General features: G+C 55.8%; 1 protein-coding gene across 1 annotated transcript in view; it reads left to right on the top strand.

The window, feature by feature from the left end:
• LOC120247574 (cadherin-23-like) overlaps window positions 1-19400 on the top strand; it is a 318028-nt gene that overhangs the window by 54571 nt on the left and 244057 nt on the right. The window lies entirely within an intron of this gene.

The following is a 19400-nucleotide window of genomic DNA, read 5'->3' as shown; positions in this document are numbered from 1 at the left end:
GGCATGCGTGTGGGCTTCTGGATTCATCTGGGGCTTCTCCCCACACCCAGGCCTCGCATGGGGCTGGTGTGGAGGTAGGAGAGTAGGCGCCTAGTCTATGTGGCTCGATAAGTGAATGAGAGCTAGCAGCCTTCGTCGTCAGTAGAGGTTCCTTCAGTTCATTCGTCAGTGCACCAGATGTAGAGGGGGTTGCACCCTCTGTGCTGGGCCTAGCTGCCATGCCCCCAGAGAGAAATGCGACAAAAGGATAAAGAAATCAGTGTTGGGGTGTGGGGGCCAGGCTGGGTGTCTGGTTAAGTCCCAGTGGGGCCTTGAAGGAGGAAGGTGTGTCCTTCCAGTGACAGAGCAGAGGCAGGAGGGAGCAGGAGAGGTTTCTGGGAGGCGGTGGCCCTTGAGCAGAGTCCCCAAAGACTCCCTTTCTATTCCTTCACATACTGTTTCCGGCAGCTGATTTTTAGAAGGGTCTGGTTTTTGTTTTTGTTTTTTTAACATTTTTTAATGTTTATTTATTTTTGAGAGAGAGAGACAGAGTGTAAGTGGGGGAGGGGCAAAGAGTGAGAGGGAGACACAGAATCCGAAGCCGACTCCAGGCTCTGAGCTGTTAGCACAGTAGCACAGAACCGACACAGGGCTCGAACTCACAAACTGTGAGATCATGACCTGAGCCAAAGCCAGATGCTCAACCTACTGAGCCCCCCAGGCGCCCCTGGAAGTGTCTAACCTCAGCCTTCCAGAGATTGCTTGTGGTGGAGGGACTGTGTCTGGGGCAGGGGGGAACCTTCGAAGCAGAGGCGTGGCCAACCGCTAACTGACGGGGCTGCTGGCCGGGAAAGGTCAAGGCCACTCTCAGGTGAGTGGTGCTGGCTGTGGCACCCCACCTGTGACCCTGCTCAGCCCTGAGTATGGGGTTCTGAGAGGCCGGCAGTGCAGGGGGCGTGGTGGGGTGGGGTGGGTATGCTTGGCCAGTGCCAGTGGTGCCCGCCCCCTCCCAGTGAGCCCTCCAGCGGGCCCTGCTCTAGTTACCTTTGGCTCTGCCTCTTGATTGTCCTTTGCAAATGCTAGCATCGATCGGCTTCTGGGAGCAACTCCTAGGACACGGCCCCATTAAAGCTGCGTTTGGCAGCCACAGCAGGGACGTCCATCTGGTGCTGTGGGGATTGATCCCTGGCTCTAGGGGACCAGAGGAATGAGAGAAGGCTCAGTGAGCTGGAAGACAGCTCCGTCCGTCCCTCCAGGCAGGGGTTGGTGCTGAGTTGGCCCACACCTTCCTGGCTTCCTCCCTTCATGTTGCATCAGGAGGGGGCAGCAAGCTCTGGCCTGAGAGTCACAAACTTAGTTTTTGTTCTTCACTGTGTGGCATTGGGCACAGCGCTGCCCCTCTCTGGGACTTACCTCCTATTTCCCCAACGAGAGGGCATCGGGCCCATCTTGGCCGGCCCTGCCGGCCCAGTGTACATCCTGGCCCTCAGATAACAGGCCTGGGGACCTCCACCGTGTGCTGTCACCTGTGTGGCCCTGGGCCATTCAGAGGTTGTTGTGGACTCACATGGACGTGGCAGGGTGCCAGGGGGAGGGTGGGGGTCGAAACAGTTTGTCCAAGGGACTGGCCCTTTGCTTGCCATGTGGAATGGGGTGGCCTAGAGACTTGCCTTGGAGGCTCAGCTCTCACTGGCCCTTTGCTTTCTGAACCTCAGTGTTCCAGCGTGCAGAATGGGGATGGGATAGACCCCTCTCTGGATTCCATACCTGGAACGATTTGTTACTGAAAGGAGAGCCTGTGTGTGGCCTGGAGATGACTGATTGAGCTGTCCTGGCAGCCATGGGCTGACGGGGGGTGGGGGAGACAGGTGCACAGAGGAGCTGGGTGTAGGGCGGTCACTACCAATAGCTAGAGGCAGAGCCCAAGCCAGTCTGAAAGTGGCATGAGGTCAGAGCTGTGGGCAGGCCAACTTCCAGCTCTGGCGCTGCTTATCTGGCTTCTGCTTAATGCCCAACGGTGGGGAGCTCATGACCCTTTAAGACAGTTCATTTTTGTGCTATGGGGACAGTTCTGGAAATGAAAACTTCTTCCTAATAGGAATGTGAAATCTGTCCCTGGAGCTCCCACCCACTGAGCCTAATTCTGACGACTGGAGCCTTACAGAGTAATAATAACAATATATGATATACTATGTATGCATAATATATGTGATTATAATAAGTATGTTTACTGAGTGCTCAAGGTAGTGTAGAGTGTTTTAACTAATGTGTTTCCAAATTCCTCTTAAGATTCTGGAGGCAGAGTTGGCTGTGGGCTCTGTTAGTATGTAGTTTCTGCAAATTTTCTCTCCTGAGCTAGAGATTGGGTCTTGGATTCACCCCAAACCTTCTGAGCCTTTCCATTCTTTATGCTGTCGCCTCAGTTTCGGCTGGCGGGCCAGCGGCCGTGGGCTGGGGAGCAGAGGGGGGAGCCCAGCACAACTGTCCCAGATCCCTCACGGAGGCTATGCGTTGTGTCGCTCTATCTCCTCACCCATCTCTGGTTCCAATTCCCTCTGCCCGATGTTCTTTTGGGGGACCATCTCCCAGCCAGAGAAGACAGGAGCCAAGTGAAGTCATTAGGGAGTCGTGCCTCCCCCTCCCGCCATGAGCCTGTTAACATTCAGGGCCCCCTTGTCCCTGTGTGTCAGACATGAATATCCATCATCGGCAGCTGAGCTGGTCGGGAAGGGGCAGAGCAAGGGCAGATCAAGGACTCAGCGCCTGGTTGGGCCAGTGACATCGCCCACACCATGGCCTTGGCTGTCAGCAGTGAATGTCTGCATGGCATCTATAGGACAAGGGGTGGGCGCTTCCTGGGTGCTGCCTGCAGGTGACATCCCTAATCCACTCCAGACACTCACCAGTATGGCCCGTGGCAAGGGCTGTAATTCTCAGACCTGTGGCCTTCCGGCTTTTGGTCTTTTTCTTTTCCTGGGCATCAGTTCTCTGGCTGTTCCTTCTCAGCCTCCTTTGCTGGCTCCTTCACACCTCCCGCGCCCCTGAGTATTGCAGAGTCCCAGGCCTGGCTCCTGTGTGCCTTCCCCATGTTCTAACCCCGTGCCCGTCAACTCTGGTCTTGCTGCTTCAGGTCCTGCCCATATGCTGACACGCCGGAGGCTTCTACGCCCTCCCTGGGCCTCCTTGCAGAGGATGCTCCAGACTTGTGTGTGCACCTCCATGCTCAGCATTTCTACGTGGGTGTCTGCAGGGCTCTCAGCCTCTGTGCATCCGGGCTGGACTCCTGCCCTTCCCCCAGACCCTGCTTGCCCTGCAGCCTCGCTCGGCTCTGCTGCAACTGCACCCCGCCCCCAACACACAGTTGCTTGGGCCAGAAACTTGGCGTCGTCCCTGCCTCTTGTCTTTCTCCCTCTCACCGCACTTCCGATTCATCAGCAAATCCTGTTGGTGCCATCTTCAAAATGTTTCCAGAATCTTCTCACTTCTCACCCCTTCTGCTCCCACCACCATGGCACAGGCCTGGATTATCTAGCAGCCTCTTGAGGGTCGCAGTGGCCTCCCTGCCCCCCCCCCCCTGCTGAAGCCTTCTCTCACCCCCACAGCCAGCCGAGGAGTCAGGGGTCCTGACATGGAGCCTGTCATGAGGTGTGCTCAGGTCCCCCAACCCACTTGGAATGAGAGTGGTGCAAAGGCTGTCAGCCGTCTGGCCATGTGTCTGACCTCATCTCTTCCCCTCCCCGACACCTGCTCCCCTCCAGCCACACTGGCCTCCCTGTGGTTCCGTGAGCATGAGAGGTGGGTTCCTGCCTGAGCCTTGCAGTCGCCATGCCTGCCACCTGGAAGGTGGAGAGCCTCTGCTGGTCAGCCAAGGCCGTTCCGATGCCGCCTCCTCCACGTGACCTTCCTGGGTTTCTCCAGGCTGCTTCCTTTGCTTTCCTTCCTGTCTGTCAGTCCCCGACACAGCGCTCTTGTGGCTCAGTTGCTCATCTGCCTCCCCTGTTGCACTGTGAATGCGTCTAGGTGGCCTGGACCATCTTTGTGTCCCCAGAGCCCAGCCCCAGGCCTGGCTTGTGCCTGGGGCTCAGAGAGTCTTGGGGAAGGAGGGGATGTTCCCTTCGGCTGTGCGCCCCCACTCCTGCAGTCTCAGGCCGGGTGCCCCCCTCCCGACGGTGTCAGGAGCGAGGTGCTGGTGATGACAGGGACGGCTGCCCAGGAAGGGGGCCCAAGAGAGCATGTGCCCCAGGTGGCACAGTTGCCATGTGTGCCTGTGCCTGTGAATGACGAGGCCCCTGCCCCGTGCCACCCCGGCTGCCTACCAGGGCTGCATATGGTGTGTGTGCTAGGGACCCACAGAGGGACCCAGAAGCAGCAGCGGGAGCCTGGCGTGGAGACAGCAAGCTGACCGAGGAGCTCCGTGAGGGACAGAGGGCATCTGGTCCATCTGCCTTGGCTGAGATCCTGGTCTTCATACCTTGGGTCCTGGTGGGGGACAGTGTCCCTCGGGGCTGAGCACCAACATCCTTCCCTCTATCCCAGTTCTAAACCGCCAGCCACAAGCCCCCCGGGTGCCTAGAGGAAGGAGCGAGAACTCATCACGGCCTGTCACCCTCCACTCACACCCTGATCTCCAGCCGTGGGGACACGCTCAGGCCCCCAACACCTCGGCTCTGTCTCCGCACCGCGCCTTCCCCATGCTGGTCCCTCGGCAGGGACCCTCTTCCCCCTTCCTGCCTGGTGCATTCCTACTCATCTTTCAAGGTGTAGCTCCGATGTCACCGGCTCTGAGGCCCCCACCCTCTCCCGGCTTTATATTCGCCCCTGTGGAAGCTCTGAACAAGTCTGGCATAGCGGTTGGTGTGTAACTCCCCAGCTGCTCCCTTTTACTTACTACTTTTATTAATATTGACATTACAATTAATTATAATTTTCGTATTTATGTGTAATAGGAGATTGTAGAGTGATAAGATTAGCCAGTGTTTATGGACTGGCAGCCGCCTTCCAGGGCCTCTGGGAAGGGTTTTAGATGCCTGGGCTCGCGCAGACCTCACAGAGCACCTCCGAGAGGCATCAGTGGCTCCGTTTGGTAGCTGAGCCAGCAGAGCCTGCATTTGCTCCGTGCCAAGCACAGTGCCCGGTACAGAGAGAGTCTCAGCTGACACTGAACGAGTACGGAGGGACAGAACGAAAGCATGAGGACCAGCGGATGCTGGATATCTTGTTGAGCCCCTTCCCCTTGGCTCCTGGACCTTCCAAGGTCAGTGCACGTGGAGCTGACTCTCCTCCCCCAACCCCCCCAGCAGACCCCTCACTACCTGCAAAAGCAGCCTGAGCCACAGTTCAGGTGATAATGCCCACGCTAATCACCTGCGCCACTAAATTAGTCTTGTCAGGAGCCATTAAGGCGGGAGCTCGGGATTCATTAGGATGGATCGGGCCCAGGCAGCGCCTGGCACCGCGGCCAGCCGGCGCTGATTAATTTTCCTGCAAACTCCATCAGTGCCCAGCTGTTCCGTCTGGACCCGGGGAGAACGGTTTTCAGGTGGGCTGACCCCACGTTAGCCGTCTCTGCAGACAGGAGGAGCAGAGCGCCCGCAAGTGCTTGGACAACCCCCCCCAGGGGGTCCCTACGCAGCAGGGATGGGGATGCGGGAGGGCTGGCATGAATGAGGGCCGTGTGGGCAGCAGACGTGCCGGGATGGCCAGACCTCTGGACATGGGGCTTGGGAGCAGATGTGGACAGGCCTGGGTAAGAGGGGAGTCTGGGAGACCTTCTGGCCATTCCTGGGAGCATTCTCTGTGCCTAGGGTCCAGGAGGGGACTGTCCCTTGTCACTGTGCTCCTCCTTCCTGTAAAGGGAAGAACTCGTCTTTGTGTCTCAGGAGCGGCCTAAGAAATTACAGAGTGAGAATGTTTTTTACTCTTAACCGAAGGGTTCCTTAGGACTGACATGAGGGGAAGGAGTCATGGTCCCCCAGAGCAGTTCTTGGCAAGGGCTGGAGGCAAAGCCTCCAGGGGGTGGAGATGTGGGGAGGCCGGTGAGAGGCTCCCAAATCTCAGTTGAGTGTGTGCTCAGAGGGTGGTGTGGGCTTTTCTGCCAACCTCCTGCCCAGAGGCAGCGGGGCCCGGTAGCTAATGACAATACAGAAAATACAGTGTGTCAGACAAGAATAAATGCGGAGGAGCAGTAATGGTCTGTGGGTGACGTTGGAGCCAGAGGTAGACAGTGGGGCGACCTAATAGCCTGTATTCCTCACCTTCACTTTCACCCCCCCTCCTGAAGGACCTCTGAAGGCCCGTGAACAACTAGGGCCTCCGCGGGGCAGCTCGATGGCCGCTGTCTTAGTCAAACACTCCCCCTTCCCAGATGCGGAAACTGAGGCCTAAGGTGGGGAGCTTGCCCAAGGGCCTCAGAGAATTACTTTTGGGTTCCAGCCTGAAGCCCGTGAACTGCAGAAGGGGCTCCAGGGGGCTCTACCCTGCAGGCACCTGGCCCCTTGCGGGCCTGGGGGAGAAGGCCATGCTCCCGGGTTGCCAAGCTGTGAGCTTGGGACTTGAGGTTTGGAGAAGGGGCTGCAGGTGCCTCACAGCTGTCACGGGCTGGGGTAGAATGCTTCAGGAAGGAATGTGAGGTGGTCCAGAGGCTCCCTGGGGCTGTTGGCATTGGACCAGGGTGTGGCGTGAGATTTTGGAGGGAAGGAGGTGACCCACTGTCGGTCCAGACGATCAGAGCCTGGGACCGACAAGCAGCCTGGGGCCCCGGGTTCCTGGTGAGCACAGAGCAGGGATTTTACTATTCCTTCTAGGAGGACGGGGGATGATCACAGGATCTCTGGAAGGGCCTGGTGACCTCTGTGGCCTTGCCTCCTCTCTGTCTTTGCCAGACCCTTCTGGTCTGCAGCCACTCCCGAGCGACCCCTGCCTGGCCACACTTGGAGCCTGTGCCCCGGCTGTGGAGGGACAGGGGTGGGGTGGGCCTAGCATTTTGGATGCTGCCATAATCACCCTAATGATAACGATGATGTGCCCACCTGTCGTGCGGATAGGCCGTTAATGGCCTGCACTGGGCACCTGTGCCAGGCTGTGCTCGGGGGTGGGGGAGGGACATGCACCTTCAAGATAGCTGGGGAAATGGCAACTGTCTTTTCCTGCTCTGTGTCCAGGTCAGCTCTTCATGCGCATGACCCTCTGAATCCTTATAGCAACCCCCGAAAGCGGGCCATGTAACCCCTTCTGACAGATGGGGGGCAGAGGCTAGAGAAAGACAAGCAGCTTGCACAGAATCACGCAGCTTCGATGGGCTGGAAATCGGGCTTGAACTTAGTGCTGCCTGACCCCAAGCCTGTGGGTTTAACCACAACTTTGGGATTCTGTGTGTGGGTCATTGCTTTGAAGGAGCCCCCACGTGGAGTGGAGGAGGGGCCAACGGTCATTGCCTAGTCCAGCCCAGGCAAGTGGGAGGCCGCAGTACAGAGGCTGCTCACACTCAGAGCAGGAAAGAATTCATCGTGGACACAGGGACAGAGGAGGCTTTATGGTAAGGGGGGCAGGAGGGGCTGAGGTTTAATAAGCTGAAGCTGGAGGAGAGGCATTTCATAAGGTGATCAGATAGGCCGACCAGCTGTGGAACGAGAAATTTGTGTTGTGTCTTGCATCACAGAGATAGGTCATTGTGGTTCAACTAAAAATGATAACAGTGAATATTTGGGACTTGTGTCTTACAGTTAGGTTATTTGCACGGCCTCATTGAATCCTTGCAGCAGTGATGGGAAGTCTGTCCTATGCATGATCCCTATGTTGTAGACTCAGGTCAAGGAAGCCACCAAGATCCCACCACCAGGTCAGGATTTGAACCCTGAGAGTTCACCCAACATCCACATTTCACACCCCGCTGTGCCACCTTTCAGGGTTGTGTGGGCCTTTCCTCAGTCTGTCACCCAGGAACGAGCCTCAGTGGCCAGGCGTCCACATAGGGTGAAGGTGCCGCTGCTCCAGGGTGAGGAGAGTGGCCAGCACAGCCTGTCTTGGGCACACAGGCCGGGGACTGGGGCAGGAGCCTGGGTCCCAGGTGGGCTCTGCTCGTGCCTTTGAATGAGCTTAAGCAAGTCAGTTTCCCTGTCCAGGCCTCTCTTCCTGGCATTATGCAAAAGATGCTAATCCTTGCTGGACATACTACACAGAGTTGGGTCTATTGCTAAAAAATGACTGGGGGAGGGCATCTGGGGGGCTCAGTCAGTTAAGCATCTGATCCTTGGTTTTGGCTCAGGTCATGATCTCGGTTTGTGAGATTGAGCTCCGAGTCAGTCTCTGTGCTGATGTGTGGAGCCTGTTTGGGTCTCTCTCTCTCTCTCTCTCTCTCTCTCTCTCTGTCTCTCTCTCTCTCCCCCTCCCTTCCTCTCCCCTCTTCCCTCCCTCCCTCTCTCTCTCCCCCAAAATAAATAAATAAACATTTTTAAAAAATGACTGGAGAAGGTAGACAAGAGTATGAGACGAACCAGGCTGCTCGTTCCTGGGCCTGTGGCCTTTCCCAGTGACCAGTGGGGAGGGAGGTAGGGGTCTCGGCCAGCTGCGTCATGGTGAGGCGGCAGGCACCCCCTCTGCGGGGAGCTGGCGGGCTGGCAGAGGAGCCTGGCTCAGCCCTGTCATCAGGTGAAGATGTGCTGAGCTTGCAGCCAGCTGGGAACGCTTGGGCTCCCCGGGAACCAGCCGAAGGTGTGATTTACAAGAGCCAAAAAACATCCGGGCTCGCTGAGGAGACGGTGCAGGCAGAGCCAGCTTTGAACTTGTCCTCGCTCTCCTCACCCCGATTATTCCTTACATGGTTCAAGGGACTGATCCCGGAATGGGAGACTGAGGTTTGTTGTCAGAAAGGGTGTGCACGCCCGGGAAAGTTGTCCCTTGGTGCAGATGTCTGCCTGCAGGTCTCCTCATCTGGAGCCTGCCCCTTCCCCTCCCCCACGTGGGGCGGGGAGTCATAAGACCTGGCTTCTAATCCCAGCCGTACCACTTCCTAGCTGTGTAACCACAGGCAGGGCCCATAACCTCTCTGAGCCTCGATCTCCACTTCGAGAAATGGGGATGACCGTATCTTGCCCGGCCAGCTTCTCAGGGAGCTTCATGAAAGAGCTTTGAAAATAAAAGTCCCTGTACAAATAGTGGACATCGTTTTTACTGAACCACTTGTCCTTAGTGCCTCCTCTTCCAAGAAACCCTCTGCAGCAACTCCAGCAAGTGTGGACTGTATCATCAGCTACTTGACGTCTCTGTGCCTCAGTTTATTCAGGAGTATGGGCATGATGGTCGACTGTGTACACTCCTAAGATGGTGGCGAGGGTTAAGTAAGTGAACTTCAAGCATTTACAACCATACTTGGCTCTAACAGCTGTTGTCATTGACTCGTGGTTTTCCCAAGAAGGTGAGAAGCGGTTCCTCAGTGGCCAGACCCCGCTGTCTCTGACCTGTAAATATTTGCTATGGTTTTATGTGTTACTCTTCCAAAGGGCATTTTCACTTTCCAGGTGGGAGAGTCCCAGAGGTGCCTGGCCCCACTTTACAACCTGGCCAGGAATCCACTTGGCCCAACTGGCTGTTTAGAGGTAGTGCAGGCAGCAGGCAGGCCCTTGCAGTGGGGGCACCTCCCTGTCTCACCGGGGAGTGAGTGCCACCCTCCTCCTAACGGGCTGTCTGCTCTTACTGCTGTTCCCCACTCGTTCTGGTCTGCCCAGCTCCTTCAGTCAGCCCGACTCCCTGTGACAGCTGCCCCGGGCCTGCAGACAGACGCCTGCCTCCTGCCTGATTCTGGAGGTCCCCCGCTCCTGTGGCCGGGCCTCTGACTTAGGACAGACATTGCCCACCTTCTCCCTCCTGGTCACCCTTCTGTCTTCGCTGCACAAACGTTATGCATGCCTTGCTCATTTAATCCTCACCATGCTCTATGAAGGAGGTGCTTAAAAGTCCATTTTACACATGAGGAGACTGAGGCTTAGAGAGGTGGTCATCCCCCCAAGGCTCATGGTCATTCGGTTAAAGAGCTGGGTTTGTGAGCCTGAGTGGCTCCATCGGTTAAGCGTCCGACTCTTGATTTCAGCTCAGGTCCTGATCCCACCTGCGTGGGGTTAAGCCCAGCGTCAGGCTCTGCGCTGACAGCGTGGAGACGGTTTGGGATTCTCTCTCTCTCTCTCTCTCTCTCTCTCTCTCTCTCTCTCCCCCTCTCTCTCTGCCCCTCCCCTGCTTGCTCGCTTGTATGCAAGCACGCATGTGCGCATTCTCTCCCACTCTCTCTCCCTCAAAATAAGTAGATATTTTTTTAAAGTTGTAGAGCTGGATTCTCCCTCCATAACCAACGCTTGACCCTCTTTGTGGGCGAGTGGCTGGGGGCAGGTAGAGAGGAGAACCTTCCATCCCCAGGGCTGCTAGGGGCTCCTCACCCACCGTCTCTGGCCTGTTTCACTTCCCCACTCTGCCTGCATAGCCCCGTGGATGCAGGGGACAAGAACCTCAACTCTGGTCCCTTGGGGCCCCCTGCCCTGGGGCGAGGGAGAGGGCGTGCCTGGTCTGCCTGCCTGTCTCCACCCTCGGCTGTCACAGCGCTGCTCACGGACCCACTTTCCTGGTGCTCTTGGCAGCAAGACTGTGTGCAGCAGGAGGCCCGGCGTTTCCTCGGATTGATCTGGCCTTTGAAAAGGATAATTCAAGATGAATATGCTGGCGTCTGACTGGAGTGAGACGGAGGCATCATTGAGTGTAGACCTGCTTCGCCGCATCAGCTGCTTTATGAGCTCTCTAGAGAAACCCTATGTTGTGGATAACTCACCCTGACGGGCAGGGCGGTGGCGTTTGTCTCCCACGTTCTCCTGGCAGGTAGTGCCGGCCGGGCACAGGCACCCTGCTCGCCCTGTCTGGTTGCCTGGAAGCAGCTGCCAGTCACTTTGCAAGTAGGTCATTGTCCCTCCCGCCTTGTCCCTCACGTGCTGCCCCAGGATGTGGGGTGAGGGCAGCGGTGCCCCCTGCTGGGTCCCCATGTGGCCTCTGGCTCCAGGCTCCTCACACAGTTCCCGTAGAGTGGAAACGAGTGAATCGGAGCCTGCAGACAGATGTCTTGGTTTCTGGAAGGCTGTCACCCCTCGGGCAGCCCAGCCTCATCGCTAGGAACACCACCTCTGTGGTTGGCAGATTCCCTGGCAGATCACAGTGGATCTTTGGTTCGGGGACTCAGGGCACTACTGGGGAGGTGTCCTTGCAGGCTCAGCATTGGCACACGTGGGCACGAGGCCGGGAAGCGCAAAGCCCCTCAGGGCATCCTGGCCGCTCAGGTCACCCTGGGTGTTGGTCTTAATCAGCCACCCCTGTAGTAACTCAGCACTCGGGTGGAGGTAGGGAATAGATCTAGTCATAAACTCTTTGAGAGCCAGGACCGTGTCTTAGAGCCTTGTCCGGTGGGGTCACCTGGAAGGCGCAGACGGTGATGGCCTTGCTTTCTTGGTGTCCCCTTTGGTGCCTGGTGTGGGGAATGGCCACGGTGGTGGGGGGGGGGTACCTCCTATGTGCAGTGACTTCCGTGTCTGTCCCGGTGCAAGAGCACATTCATCCCCAGGCTTCGACAGCCTCAGGTCAGGAATACCTTTTTTGAGGGGGAGGCGTCCAGGGGAAATGGAAGGGAGATACCTGGCAGAGCTCTGGGACAGCTGGGAGACAGGAGAGCTCAGGTGCAGGACTTCCCTGCAGCGGGGCACACAATGACAATGAGCAGCCTGTGCCCTGGGCGGGGCTGGGGGTGCGTGCTGGCGCCAGCATTCCGTTATTTGTAACACAGTCCATGTCTCCTCAAATCTGGCCCTTTTCTGTGCCTGGTCACATCACGGGCCTCTGAGTACGATGGCAGTGCCAGGTTCCCATGCATCTGAGCCCCCTGGACGACCCAGTGAGACCACTGCTATCCCCGCTTTATAGATGAGGAAAAGTTCGTGCCCTACCTTGAAATGTCAGGGCCAAGGTTTGAAGCCAATGATCTGACCCCCCGGGGGTGCCCATTCTCGGCTGTGTGCTCTTACATAAATGCCCTCAGCTCTTCAGGCCTCGGTTTCCCCAGCTTATAAACTCAGCATAGCAGGCCTCTCCCCTGGTTCTTTCCCTTTCCCCAGCAATTCAGAACCCCCTCCAGGGGGTTTCCCACACGATTGCCAGCCACATCTCCGAGTGTCTGGTTCAGGAGGTGGGGATGGGGCCTGAGAATTTGCACTTTCCACAAATTCTTAGGGGATTCTGCTGCCGGGCTGGAAACCCCACTTGGAGACCGCCCCCCCCCCCCGCCCCCATGTTGCTTCCCAGTCCCTTGAATCGGCTCCTGAGTCTGGCGTGAGTCCTCCACCCGGGGCCTACCCTGTCCTGCAGCCCGAGGGGCGGCTGCCTGTGGACTTGGGGCTGGGCTCCCTGGAAGCGCCCCTCCCCCGCCTACCTGCGTTGCGGGGACCCCTGCCTGGGACATCCCTTGTGTGCTCCACACCTCAGCTGTGACCCTTGGGGAACAGACGTGGGAATTAAGAGGGGCTCACGGGGCAGGGAGGCGCAGGAGAGCCGAGATGCGAGATGCCCAGTGCAGCCTGCCCCCAGCCCCGCCTTTGGTGTTTACACAGAGTGGCCGCAGCAGCCGAGGTAATTACTCCTGACGGCCTTCATTAAAAGCTCTGGAGCAATTTACAGTCAATTAAAGAGAAGGGAGCTGCTTCCCTCTTCAGGTGCCCCCCACTACCACCTGCTTGGAGGGAGTTCTGCCCAAGGGGATGTGATCCTGAGGAAGCAGCAGGCGTTTGGGGCCTGAACAGAGAGAAGGAAGTGGGGGTGGGGGGCTTCTGAAGCCAGTGAATCTGCCAGCTGTCCTCACAGTCTGCACCCAAGCCATCAGTTGCCAGCTCTCAGAGGAGCACTCTCTGTGTGATGTGAGGATCTGTGGGCTGTGGAGGAAGGAGCCCTGAGCCCCGGGTGGGCCCCAAGTGTCCCAGAGCCCCGAGTAGATCCTTCACCTCTGGAACCTCAGTTTTCTCATCTATAACATGGGGCTGGTCCTGCAGACTTTGCAAAACTGTCGTGGTTGTGGTTGTTGAGGGGAGTACTGAATGCGGTGAGCATGGCACCTGGCCCCCCACCAGCTGCTCAGTGGCGGGGATTGTGACTCCCACTCCACTGGGGGAAACTCACCTGTCCCTGCATGCACAGGTGCTTTCTTTTTCTTTTTTAAATTTTTAAATCTTTATTTGTTTTTGAAAGAGAGACAGAGCACAAACGGGGGAGGGGCAGCCTCCAGGCTCTGAGCTGTCAGCGCAGAGCCTGATGTGGGGCTCGAGCTCAACAACCATGAGATCATGACCTGAGCGAAAGTCAGTTGCTTAACTGACTGAGCCACCTAGGTGCTCTGCACAGGTGCTTTCTGAAAGCAATGGTGACAGTCTGAGGACCCCCTGAGTCTGGCCCAGTCCCTGCCTCACTCTTTGGACACAGGAAATTAGAAGATCTCCCATCTTAGAGAGCCTCAGATCCGAGAGTGAACACTTCTCTATTTGCCTAAATGCCAATTTAGGAAAATTAAAATATTTACCAGCTGCATTTCCCTCTATCTAAAATGAAAACAGCTGAGGGGCACGTGGGTGGCTCAGTCAGTTAAACGTCGGATTTCGGCTCAGATCATGATCTCAGGGTTCATGGGTTTGAGCCCCATGTCGGGCTCTGTGCTGACAGCTCAGGACCTGGAGCCTGGTCAGAGTCTGTGTCTCCCTCTCTCTGCTCCTCCCCGACTTACAATCTGTCTCTCCCTCTCTCTCAAAAATACATAAACATTAAAAAAAAAAAAAAAACAGAAAAAGAAAAAGAAAATAGCTTCACTGAGTCATGGGGGGGGAGGGTGAAGGGTGGGAAGGAGAATATATATTTTTACAACTTGGATTACCTACCTCATTGACTAGAAACGTGGCCAAGAGAAAAGTGGCATCGCTTTTGAGCTCCAAAAATAGAAATATCTGAGTCTATTTGAGAAGTGGCAATAAGGAGGCTGCGTTCTGAAATTAGACCAGGGGCCACATCAAGCAGACAGGATGCCTGGGAGCCCCAAGGCGCTGTCCCTGCCCCAGCCTGGGGCCCTCATTTGGAGGGATGACATATGGGCCGTGACGTATGACGTGTGACATTTGCCCAGCACAGAGCCAAGGCTGGTGAACCTCATCAGCCTGCCCTCACCTGGTTGGCAGGAAGAATTGCCTTTGCCTTTCCAGTTATTTTCTGTCCAGTCTGATGCTGTTAAAAGAATATTGAGAAACGAGGACGGCATTATTCTCCCTCCATTCTACCCCTATTCCTCTGCAAAGGAGGACCCTGGGAGGGTCCCTTTCTCAGCTTCCCCCCTCTGGCTCTGGGGCAGGTAGCTGAGTGGCAGGAAAAACAGGACCTGTTCGCATTTTCTTACCAGCCAGCTCTGCTCAGTCTTCCTGCCCATAAATCAGGATGTTGACTCTCTTGTGACCAAGCATCAGTGGGTGTAAAGTCTGCAGGGTGTCCAAGAGCCAGGACCCTTGAGGTCAAAGTCATCTTTATGTTAGAGCTGCTCTGTTTTGCCTGAAGTTTTTCTAGTGAGTTCCTCTCACCATCAGAGTTCCTCTGATGAGTTCCTCATCCCTGCCCCTTTGCTTGGACTGCTCTGATACACCATCAACATATCAAAACCCAGGGCTGCTGGGGTTTCTTCCATTGGCCACTTCTTTATGAATATTCCCCACAATATTTAATGTAACCAGTGCGTGTAGTACGTATTCTGCGTCAGTGATTGCTGTAATCTCTTTTAATCTTTATAACTGAGGAAAGTGCTGTTATTATCGTATCGCTTAATAGAAGGGGAAACGGACAGATGATTGCCCTTGATCATAGAGCTGGTAAGCAGGGATGGAGATAGTATTTGAACTTGAGTGGTATAGCACCAGCGACTAGCCTCTTACCCAGTGTGCTCTGCTCCCTTGGGATACTAGTGATGGTAGCAATAATGGTTTATTGAGCACCTATGAGGCTCCAGGTAGTCTGCACATGTTACTGCATCAAGTTGTCATCGTCACCCACCAGGTAGGCATTTATGTCTTTATGTAGCTGATGAGGAAACTGGGGCTCAGAGAGAATAATGAATTTGCCCGTGGTCACAGAAGTAGTAAATAATGCTGTGTAGCCTATCTGTGAGTCCCTGCCTGTGCTGCCTTAGGAGATGGTCAGGGGGTCATTCCCCCAGCTGGTCCTGCTGCATCTCCTTGATGCTCTGGCTCCAGAGAAGAGGGGTATTCTGAGACCCACCAGTTGTCTGTGATGAGGTCTTGTTGCAGACAAGAGCAATTCCGCTCAGCCCCACTGTGCCAGAGCCTGGGCAGATGACTCCTCCTTATGGTTCAGGGTGATGCCAGGAGGGTGAGGAATGGGGGCTGGGGAGGAGGACGGGGATGCAGAAGAGGAGGGGGGTGATGGTGCAGGGCAGCAGGACCTCTCCTGGGCCACCGATTGTTGACCCTGGTCATGTGTCCCACATGCCCCTCCGCGGTGGCAGCTAGAGCTCCTTGCCAGTTAAACTGAAAACTAATGGCAGGACAGTAAGTTACTTAAAAGTACTGCTCTGACCTGACACTCCTGAATTCAAATCCCCTCTTCATCCTATCCTTCTTTTTTTTTTTTTAATTTTTTAATGTTTTATTTATTTCTGAGAGAGAGAGAGAGACAGACAGACAGATAGACAGACAGCATGACCAGGGGAGAGTCGGAGAGAGAGGGAGACACAGAATCTGAAATAGGCTCCAGGTTCTGAGCTGGCTCTCAGCACAGAACCTGACACGGGGCTCGAACCCACAAACCGTGAGATCATGACCTGAGCTGAAGTCAGATGCTCAACCAACTGAGCCACCCAGGCGCCCCTCCTCCTATCCTTCTGACTGTGCCCATAGGGTTAATAAGAGATGCCACTGACAGAGGGCCAATGAGGTGCCCAGACTCCATACGCATTCTCTCATTTAGTCCTCACAGTAACAGAGGAGGGGCTACAATCAGTATGAGATGCTAGAAGCATAAAAGTAGGACACTGCATTGTCCCAAGCAGCAGCCCCTAGGCATGTGGTTATTTACATGTCTGTTAATTACAATAAGTAGAAGCGTAAAACTCACCTTCACATTCACACTGGCCACATTTCCAGTGCTCAGTAGCCAGTGCTGCAGCACAGGACAGCACAGATAATGTTTCTATTACTGCGAATTTGCTCAGACCGCAAGCAGCGCTGGTATAGACTATCTCAGTTTTTCACGTGAGTAACCGAGACTGAGCAGCCTGCCAGTTATCAGTCGGATGGGGACAGGTTCCCACAAGGGAACCCCTGGGCTCTGGACCATGGTTGTCCATGCCTGGCCATCATCCTCCTGACCCTAAGGGTACAGAACGCTCTCCCCAGGTAGCAGCTGGGCACGTCAGGTACAAAGAAGCAGAATATGACCTACTCAAGGTCAGAGGCTGGAGTTGATGGGCGTATAGAAGCTGAGGGCCCTGAGTCACCGAGCGCCACCTGGCTCTCTGGACCCCCAGCCGGGCCAGCTCGGAGCATGAGCCATGGGCGATGTGCCCACCCCCTGTCCAGAGGCAGCCCCGCTGGTTGTGAATTTTTACAGCTGTTTACCTGACGTCGTTCCGTCCAGGAGTGAAATAACTCTCTCCGTGGCCACTATGAATTCTTCGCTTCCCTGGGAAAAAAAAAAAACCCAAAAAACCAGCCCCTGTGATTGGAACATTGTCTGCAGTCCTGTCAGGTAGCCAGCGGTGAATGACAGGTGAGAGAAAGCAAACGGCTGAAAGCCATTACCCTCTTACTTCGGTGGACTTGGGAAAATAGTCATAAATTAGTGCCGTGTGCCAAACGAGGGGAGAGGAGAAAACACAAAAAATAAAAAGACCTCCTCCCTGAGAAAGTCATAATTTTCCTCCCAAGGGTGGGAGGAGTAGGATGTTCGGAAGGGAATGTCTCAGCCAGCTCTTGCTGCCACACCCCAGGAACAGAGTCAAAGCAGGAAGTCCATGAAGCAAGAGGGACTTGGCTTCCCCACCCCCTTCACGGACCACCACCTGTGGAGGCAGCCCCCTGCCCACGTGTGTGTGTGTGACCCCGTGTGTGTCCTTGCCCACGTATGTGTGCTTGTGCACATGTGGCTGCCTCTCTGTGTGCATGAATGCACGCGTGCATGTACTGATGTGTCTTTGTGGGGGGGTGGTCTGCCTGTGAACACACCTTTGTCTCTGTGAGGTGTGTTTGTGTAAGAGTGTGTGACTTCATTTTGATTTCATCTTTTGCTTTGTGCATTTGTAGCAACGTGCATGGAGCATCTGAGATTCACTGATGAGGCAGGGTGAGGCGTGTGTGTGTGTGTGTGTGTGTGTGTGTGTGTGTGTGTGTGTATACGCATGCCCACAGAGTCAGAGACCCCCTTGGAAGCTGCTATTTATTAGGAAGTTAGAATCTCGGGGAGGGCGGAAGCACGATTGTCAGCCCTATAGGGATGCGTGTGCTCTGGGGTTATTATTACTGAAAGAACATTGCTGTGTTTTGCTTTGTGGAGGATGGTAGGAGGAGGGATGAGGAGGGGTTGGCTCAAGGCAAAATGGCCAAAGGAACCCCTTTGGAGACCCCAGGGGAAGAGAGGGAGAGAGAGAGAATGAGCTCCAGGATTTGGGCTGCTGGGAACAGCCATCTAATTTCGGCAGGTTACGCTCACAAACAGAAAAGTGTGAACTTGAATAAGAACATTCTGTGGGTAGAAAACGTATATACCAGTGGTTCTCAGACTTTAGTGTGCATTGGAATCCTCTGGAAGGACCCCATCCCCAGGGTTTGATTCAGCAGGTATGGGGCAGAGCCTGAGAATTGCATTCCTCACCGGCTTCCCAGTGATGTTGATGCCCCTAATCTGGAGACCACTCTTTGAGGACCACTGAAGCACACCTTTATCAAAGTCCTTTACTGAGCCCCCAGTCCCACAAGCCTGCAAGGCTGGCGAGGAGGTAGTACGTGCAGTGGTTAAGAGCTTGGGAGCAGACTGCCGGGACGCAAAGCCTGACTCTGGCGGGCACCTGCTGCCTGTGTGCCCTTAGGCAAGTGACTTAACCTCTCTGTGCTTGGGCTTCCTCATCCGAGAAATGGGGATGAGGATAACACCTACCACGCAGGGCTGGTATATGGAAATGGGGTATAAGTAAACAGTTTCGAATAGTGCCTGGTACCAGACAGCACTATGTGTATCGATCAGTTCCTGTTCTCCCCACTTTGCTCCAGAGCAGACTGAGGGTATGTGGCTCCCCAAGGTCACCCTGCAAGTTAAGGAGAAGCTGGAATGGGAACCAGGGCTTCTGACTTCACTGGGTGCTCCCCAATTCTTTACTGGAGCCCCTCGGTTCCAGATTCCCGTGCGTCCTGCCCCTACAGGTTTGTTTCCTGAGCCTCTTTTCAGAGTGGGGGCGGCAGACCTTTACTTCTTCCCCTTCAGAGAGAAAGCAGGGGTGAGCAAACCCTGACAGCCAGCCCTGGCCTCTGCTCCAGCCCCTGTGCTCCCCACTACCTCCCTGTGCCCTGCTCTCCAAGCTCTGCCAGCATATCTCCTTGCCCTGCATCACACCAGGCTCATGCCTGGCCGGTGACGGGCCAGGGAGATGGAAGGCAGAGGGTGTGGGCAGGTGACATGCACGGATGTTTACGTGGGTGTGCACACACATGTGCGCACGCGCCCACACCGCCACGGGCCGGAGGCTTTGGGCTCCTGGCAGAGGAGGAAGCTGCCAGAGGACTTTGTGACAGGCAGTCAGCAGCTGTGGGCCGGAGCTGGTCTTTGCCCACTCTGCCCTGGCCTCTGGACCACCTTATGCCCCACAGTACCTTCTGGGGAACAGGGCGGCAGCGTGTCCTTGCCAGAGGAGCTGGGAGGGCAGGGAGCTGACCTGGAGGGCAGGTCCCTGGGGTTCCCACTCCCTATGCCTGGGATGGCCCCAACTGTGGGAATTTAGGGCAGGTTCCCCCACAGTGCCCATGTGCGCTGTGGCGAAGGAACCCCAACTACAAAGTCTTTGCCTTGAGAAGGGAGATTCCCAGAGGAACCGCTTGGTCTTAAAGTGAGCATCTTCAGCATTCTGGGGGCTCGCCGCTCAGCTCTGCATGGTGGGCACTGCCCATGCACAGCGGGTCAGGGCTGGCTTGCCTGGGATTCTGTCGGAGGGGGAAGGGCAGACCTTTCTCAGCCAACTGGGAGGCCCGGACCAAGAGGGAGAGGGTGGTGCAGGAGAAGCATGCCCTGAGGGGAGGGGGGTGGCGCAGGCATTGCAGTCAGACCCCCCTCTCTGCTGGACGGCTGCGCAGGTGCCCCCGGAATGCGCTGGGAGC

Source organism: Hyaena hyaena, unplaced genomic scaffold (assembly GCF_003009895.1).
Source record: "Hyaena hyaena isolate Hyena2069 unplaced genomic scaffold, ASM300989v1 scaffold_531, whole genome shotgun sequence".
NCBI classification, from domain to species: Eukaryota; Metazoa; Chordata; class Mammalia; order Carnivora; family Hyaenidae; genus Hyaena; species Hyaena hyaena.
This window is presented reverse-complemented; position numbering and strand designations above follow the sequence as displayed.